The sequence below is a fragment of the Anabas testudineus genome, chromosome 5 (genome assembly GCF_900324465.2).
Source record: "Anabas testudineus chromosome 5, fAnaTes1.2, whole genome shotgun sequence".
NCBI lineage: Eukaryota > Metazoa > Chordata > Actinopteri > Anabantiformes > Anabantidae > Anabas > Anabas testudineus.
Genome location: NC_046614.1, coordinates 21,129,965 through 21,138,137, shown reverse-complemented (window position 1 = coordinate 21,138,137; position 8,173 = coordinate 21,129,965).

The window sequence follows — 8,173 nt, the reverse complement described above, 5'->3', positions numbered from 1 at the left end:
ATACTCACTCCATGTGCTTACTTTCCTCTTTGCACCATAGGCACCAATCAATAAGCCTTAAACTGTTTTTAGCTTTTTAGTTAAGATCTGAGAAATTGCCAGGAAGAGGAAACCTGACGTACACACAGAACTGACTCCATCTATGAGGATTACTCTGTCTCCTTTCATTCCTCTCATCTCTCCAGTTATCATTAAGTACTTGTTCCTTTGAATTACATCGTTGTGATGCTCGCATCGTTTCGTCTTAAACAACTTTTTGTGAGGACATACAGTGGATATATGTCGACTAACACTAGGTTGTCAGATAATTCAGTAATAGCAAAGATTGTGTCAGTCACTCAGTCATGGCCACTGCACATTTTTCTAATAATGCACTAGCATCCACATTAGTTTGCTTAGCAGTACTTTGTCTAATTGCATGTTTTATGTAAATGGAGTTCATCTGAAGTTCAGTGGGCACAGCGAAATACAGAATGCAGGCAACCTTTCATTTGATGACATGGAGTGAAGTGTTGAGCCCTCTCACCTCACAGCTAGAAAGGCAGGAGTTTGAACCTGACATCTGGCCGTGGCTTTTCAGTTTTCATGTTTTCCTTGAGCCTGCATAAGTTTTCCTCACATCTCAAAGGCTCTAAATTGTCCATACTGAAAACAGAACTCTTTTAAACCTTCCTCTGCACTTAAGATTTTTTTCTTCGTGTAATATAATATGTAGTATAATAAACAGTTGTCTCATGTCAACGTTCATTTATTACAGTAATTGAATTAAACAGAGTAGAACAGAAAATAATGATGCTGTGATTATGCCATGATCAACAGATCAATATTAACACAGCACTAAAAATCCAGATGCATGTGTGATGCTGCAAGTGGAGTAAAAACTCTGATCAAGATGTCCCGAGGCTTCCCTTTATTCCTACATAAAGAAAGTTAGAAACACCTATTCATATCATATTTGTTTAAACTGCTAATTAATCATTAATTAGCTGGAAACGAAATATTCTATAGGTACCCCGTAAGTTTGAATAATTTATGATAAACCTGATGTGTCAAACAGATATCCACATACTTCGAGACAGCCTGACATACCTATCATGCGCTAAGAAATTCAAGTTGTTCAATGCTTTCCATCCATCACACCTGATCCCCTTGTTGGGGTGAAGCAGGGAGAAGCATCTGTCAATAATCATGGTAGCACGCAATTGCGCAACCTTATTGTGGTATGCAGAACTGACCAGCTGATGTCATTGACAGCACAATGAAGCAAACACCCTGTCTGGAGGAGCCATCCTTGATATAAAACATCCCAGTGAATTTAGGTTTGTCAATATTGCAAAGTGCCCAGAGCACATGGGTTCAGACCGGTTCAGGCCGTTCAGCCGAGAATATCAGGTGCTCTATTTCAGTCAGGATGGCGATTCAAGAAGAGCACCAGACATCTTTTTGTAGTGTTTTACTGGCCCCATTTGATCCTGAGGAAAGTGAAGACACATTTTTACAATTGCCTGACTGAAGGTTTCAAACTGGCCTTTATTTAGATATATTTTTAGCCAAATATATTAATATATAAAAATCTACTTTTCAAGTAGAAAATTCCATAAGTTTTATTAAAATCCTTCATTGCTGCTGCTGGGAATCTTGTCTATCAGCACATCAGTGATTGTGAGCACTCCTGACTGATCCTGCATCCCTGGCAGTCCATCATAAAAGCCAGATTAATATTCCCCATTTTTAATAAACAGATACAATCTGTCACTAGTCCTTATGAAATAGTATAAAAAAATCAGAAAACAAAAATGATAACTGGAATTCATTATTTTCTATTCCCCCTCAAGATACGCTGCCTATGGCAAATAAGGCATGCAATGGGAAACACAGCTACAGTAGTGTTATTACAGAATGCTTAATAGCATTAATAATGCATTCGTAATGCTGTTGGGCCAAAATATCAACCCAGTTCTACAAGCTCCTATTTCTCTTATTTCTGTTTCCTCCCCAAGGACACATATTGTGTCATTTACAACGTACGTGATGGTGTTAGCTGAAGTATATATTACATGATGTATTATTACAGTTTGTGGTAAGATTGTTGTAGAGAAAGACTCACAAATATCTGTCAGTGCAACAATCTAGCAAGATGACATGAATCATGAATGGTTAAAGAGAGGTGTGAACATGAACTAGTGATGTGACCTTTGTGTTTCTCAGACACCTGCAAACAGCACTAGAGCATTTAACCTAGGAATTCATGAGGGAGCTGTTGCTGCAAACAGCTTCCTCGTTTGTAGGTGTTAGGAACAGCCTCCAAGAAGATGTGTGTGAGAACTCTGGGCATTTTGTTGGGGACGTGAGATAGCAAACAGAAAGTCTTGTCCACTTTAGGTCTGGTGACACTGGTGTCCAGATTGACAGTGAGAACTGTGAGAAGTTTATCCTGGGTAATGTTCACATTACAGGACACAAAGCTCAGTGTTTGTCAGATCCAGTCTTTTAATGTTGGTGGTTTTCATTCATGTTTGTAGGCGTACAGTAACTATTCAGCTGCGGTGAACTGTAGGCAGAACAAATAAATAAAAAAATCACATCAGGGGACATAATGATAAATGCTAGCTTACATATGCATCCCTTCTTTACTGTGTCAGAGACTTTACTGTGTGCATCAATTGAACCTCACAGGCCCCTACGGTAACTCGTTTTGGTGGCATGTCCCACAACTGCCCCCGGTGACGTCAACTCTACATGATGGTCCTATACAGCAATGCAAATGTTACTTAAATGTGATCCACTGAGGAGCAATGTGGGCACTATGATAAAGAGTCACAACTTCCCCAAAAACCACTTGATTGTATACGGTCTATCTGGTTTGGTGAAAACAGGAGCGTTTCCATGTGTGTAATTGTGTAGATCACAACCCCTCCCCTCAAAAAACAAAAAAAAAAAACAAAAACATGTCATCTCTTTACTCAACCCCATCTTTTTATTTTACCAGACTGCGAGGAGCAGACACTGAAAGATGGAGACAGGCAATATGTGCATATGCAGAGGTGAAACGCAAAAAATATCCAAAACCCATGTATTTTATTCCGACAGCGACCACATCGTCAGAGAACAGACATGGAATAAACTGTGGCATTAGGATAACTCTGAAATTACATCAATGTCAGTTTGATATTATAATGTATTAACATGAGCTGATACTAAAGGAGAGGAAAGTATTTCCTTACCTTCCAGTTGTGTTGGTAAAAATACCCACAAAATAACAATCTTTGTATTTTAAGCATAAACAGTCACATCCAAAGGAATCCACAAATCCATTTGTGAAAACATTTCGCAAACGAAACATCACATTGACGACTTGCATTTAATTATACATAATACTACTCACTGTATATGGATAGTGAAGCATTTTGCTTTTGTCTTTAAAAAAAAAAAAAATAGACATTTAAACATTAGTGAACGATGTTGGGATGCAGGTTGGACGCAGGCTGTGAGAGACAGCTTGGATCCAACTCTCTGAATTGGCCTAATGTCCACTAATAGAAGCCAAGTTGAGTTGATGGCACTAGAAACCCCAAAAACTAAAGCTGGCTGCATTACACAGTCCGACAGTGACTGACTCTCAGCTTGCCATGCAAGTGCCCTAATAGCATCATTTCCATCCAACTGACTTGTGAATCTGAGATGTATCCGCTCAGAGGGAGTCTTTAAGAGTGGGCGGGATCCCTTTAGGGACATTGTGCCTATAGATGAACATCAATATTACAGTGTAACAACACTTGCCTCTTTCAATAGTCTCAATGTATTACTCAAATTATTACTCGGGGGGAATTACCATCCGAATGTGTGGCAACAGAATTGGCTCTTATCTGAAACCTTGAGCTGAGGTGTCAGTGTAAATTACCAGTCAGCTATTAACCATCTTGCAATTTTGACCAATTTAATTGTTCGTGTACAGTAGCATAGATTTTAATTATCTCCATTACTCAACCCAAATGGCTTTCCTGTTTAGAGTCATGCATGGAATATTTAATAGCACAATCACATCTGAAAAAGCTTTTATGCTTCCATTAGTGAAATGTGAGCAGTTTAAATTACTGAGGGAGAAATATCAATATTAGTTTTTCCAACTAGTACCAAAGATTCTAATGCTATCAATGTACACATGTTCACAAACTAGTGAATACAGATTAAATATTCAGTAGGCTACTGTAGTAGCTTAATCTACATGGCTTTCAGTTGAATTCTGTAAATGCAGGGATGAGTCATCTTTAATGGAGATTTAATCTCAAATTGATAGCCAAACATATGTGACACTGAAAATATACTGTATGTTGTACTGTTGCGTGTTTCCAAGTCAGAACCTACCTTAACCCACCTCCAGATGAGACAGCACACCTATTTAAATCTACAGAGACACTGTTAACAAGGCAGACAATATTTTCTAAACTCCAACAGGTGATATTAAAAATGTAATAAGTTATTAAACACTGTCGCTGTTAATTATTTAAAGCTTAAAATTACCTTAAATGTACTATGACAAGCACTTTCAAAGAAATTAAAAGCAAATTCTGTATTAAAACATGGATAAAAGGCCAGACCCAAGGCAGGGATTTTTTACATAGCAGTTCTTCCATGTCATTTTCTCCCTCGCACTTCTCAAACCTGCAGCTTTGAGGCTCTTACATGTTGCAAATGCTCATTTTCAAAGAGATTACAACACATATCTGTCAGAAGCAGAATTGCATGGATATTATGCATGGGGGACGACTCAGAAGTCTGCCAGTGGGGAACGCATTGCAGTGTGCCTGAACCATCACTGGAGATTAGGGGTGACTTCTTAAAATGGGACAAGACCAGGCTTGCGGGGTTGACCAGGTTGGAACCAGCTGTAGACGTGCTTTTGCTGCACAATTTTGCTTTATTTGCAGTACGTGTAGAAGGGGAGAAATAAAGCATCTATGTCAGCTACAAGTATTTCCTGAAGCAATTTGCCTCATGACTCATTGAAAAGAGTGAAAGCATGTAGTGGCTCTGCAGAATCCTTCTGGCCACCAATACAGTAATGCCACACACCCCAATACACTTCATTGTCTAATACAATTTTACATTAAAAAATGTACAGTACATTATCTCAGTTGTTTCTGCTATAAAGTGGAGTATCAGTTGACCTGGTATTGATAAGGTTATATTTATTGGTTTAGCTTAGTTTTCATTAGCATCAGTACACAAACATTAATGCTACTTGGAGGCATGTTACATTTAGTCATTTGGCAGACACTTATCTGAAGCATGTTGAGAAAATCACCACAAGTCAAACAAACCAAACACATTTTCCAGGGACAAAGCACATTAAACATTGTAAATGTGCCAACTTTTGATTTATTTGTTTGCCAGATATTACATTAGCCATTATCACAAACATTTAAAATTATGAGCAAGACAAACATTGAACCAGTAACAAGAGTACAATACTAAAGATAATACTAAGTCTGTAATTGTGTGAAGCAGAGTCCTGCTTAGACTTAATACACAACAATGTTAAGCAGACCACCAGGACAGGTAGGTGAAAGATGAGGGAAAGTTACTCCAATGACTTGAGTAAAAACAGAGGGGCAACACTGAAATGTTTTAAGGTTACATGCAAGGGAATGTTAGAAGTTTTGACATTTTAAGAGTAAGGATGCCCAGAAAACCTGGACCAGAGACCAACTTCCTATGAATTTAATAAAACATAATTGTTTCCCATTTAGTAAACATGGACCTACATCTTTCAGTTTAAAAACCTTTATAAGAAAATCAATAAACAAAGAGGTTGAAAGTGGAATGGAAAGTTTACCTGTCTGTGCAGCTGTAGCACAGATCATTTACTTTTCCGTGGTACTTTTTGACTTAGCAGGCTGGTGTTAGGCCTCTGACATGATCTGAAATTTAAAGATGGCTGGTGTTACAAAGCAGAATCTTTGTGCTTGTTAGAATAATGCCGCTCATAATACCACGTGTATCCAGCCCCCCACAAACAACCTAGTTAACATTCCCAATGATCTTATTACAGTTGGTTTATGGTAGCATGCTACTAAACACAGCTGGCTAGGCTTGCTTGTGCATTTACTATTAAGTCTTGCTAGGCAACAGGCTAAGTACCAGTAGAACCTGGTTAATCGTTCCCCTCATTCCTACAACACGAGTTCAGTTAAAGGCAACTGATATCTTAACCTCAGTATACAAATAGAAGAAGGATATTTGATGAAGCTAGCACCCTTCAAATGGCTACCTGTTACATTACAAGAGTTACTCACCTGCTTCCTGGTCAATGGGCAAAAGACTCTGGAGGAGAGTTCATGCCTTCTTATACTTCCTGGTTGTACCATGTTTCAGGAGTCGGGGGGTGTTTTTGGCAACAAGACGGTATACTGGTGCTGCATAGCTCTTTGGCCTTCTTTTTGCAAACTGATTTAAGATAACAGCTGATGAAAATGTATATATTTATTTGCCAAAGTGTGCCTTTACATGTATGCACAATACACACAGTTGTGAACACCCCACCCCCTCACCGACGGTGCATGGGTTGGCTGAGTGGTGTTGGTAGCTGCTACACATAATAAATTCAAAGCTGATCTTTGCTTGTGGCCCTTCACCTATCTGTAAGAACAGGACAAAAAATGCTTACGGAACATACACAGAGTGCACATCTTTACACCATGTGTTAGTCAACAAGAGCCTAACTTTCATAACAGTCACATACTCGAACATTGCCCTATAAACCTCTTCAGGAGTATTTTCAGGGCAATGTGTGTGGGTATGGCATTATTTGCATGTTTAACATTTATTTTTGCCTTCAACTACACTACTTTTCTTGTCCAATCCTTTCTGTGGTAGAAAATACTAGGAAATGCATGCCAGTTGTTTCTTCTTTATTCATTTCCCATGTGGAAGCAAAACATGTAGAAAACATGAGCTTGCACTAGGTGGGGGATTAACTGGGCTTATTTGGGGCTGAGAAACAGAAGTAAACACACAGATAGCAGCCATAAGGTCCTTAACGTAATAATACAACATTCTTATAAAAATGCATCCTGTCTGTGGTACATTCAGTGGTATCTGCTAATGTTAGTTCATCAGTATGGGTCTGAGGATGGAACAGTGTTCAACCTGGTGGCCATGTAGCAATAATATAGATGAACAATGATAATAAAAGAAGAGTGATTTTCTTTTATGTTTTTTCCTTGTCTGGAATATGACTCATTGCAATTGCATTGAAATGTTTCACTACTTCTCCATGTTGTGTTATCCAAAGATCCTTTTTTTAGCTGCAGACGCTCATGTAGAGACTTACAAGGCTTGTCTGTTGACCCTGATTGTAAGCTTTGTCGTCTTTCTGGTGGTACTCGTCACTGGCTTGATAATAGCTCACTTTGGATATGCACAGACCTGAAGAACTTTCCTCAGGTGGCCTCCATGGAGGAGGGAATGTTTTTAACCGCGTGGTTTGGAGTTCTGATGGGCTGCGGTGGGTGGTGGGAGCCACAGCAGGTACAAGTCTGTGTGCATGGGTTTCCTGTAGATTTCTGTTTGTAAGTTATCATGGGTCCCTTTGACCTTCACACAGGTGTCATCTATACACCTGACCCATTGAGTCAGTGCCATCCTAGGAAAGAGCGGAATGATTTTCTCTCCACTTTTTCCATGTATAGGTTGGCAACAGCGAGAGACACAGGAAAACCCACAGCACAGCTGTGTCTGTCTGTGTTTCACAATAGCGCACATTAAAAATACTGTATTAATACTGTATTTAAATCTGGTCTAAACCTAATTAGCTTAGGAGACATTTCCACAAGCAAATATCTTTCAATCCACATCTATTTTGTCACAACTTTGCATGTGTCATCATTTAGCACTTGCATGCCTCCCTCTGTGCAATGACAGCCAGTTGGCAGGCATACTTTGATGAAAAATAATTCTAACTGTTCCCAATGAGGTCTCTGGATTATCATGAGAAACTGTGTCATGATTTAAATTGCCTTTATACCAACACTGTCTGAGTGTAACCCACTGTAACAACTCTGACACATTTTGTCCATGGTCTGTCTATCACCGAGAAGACAACCATCCATTAATTAAGAAACTGAAAAAGATGAAACCGTTTGATGGAAAGTCAAGCCCATCACCCGTGACA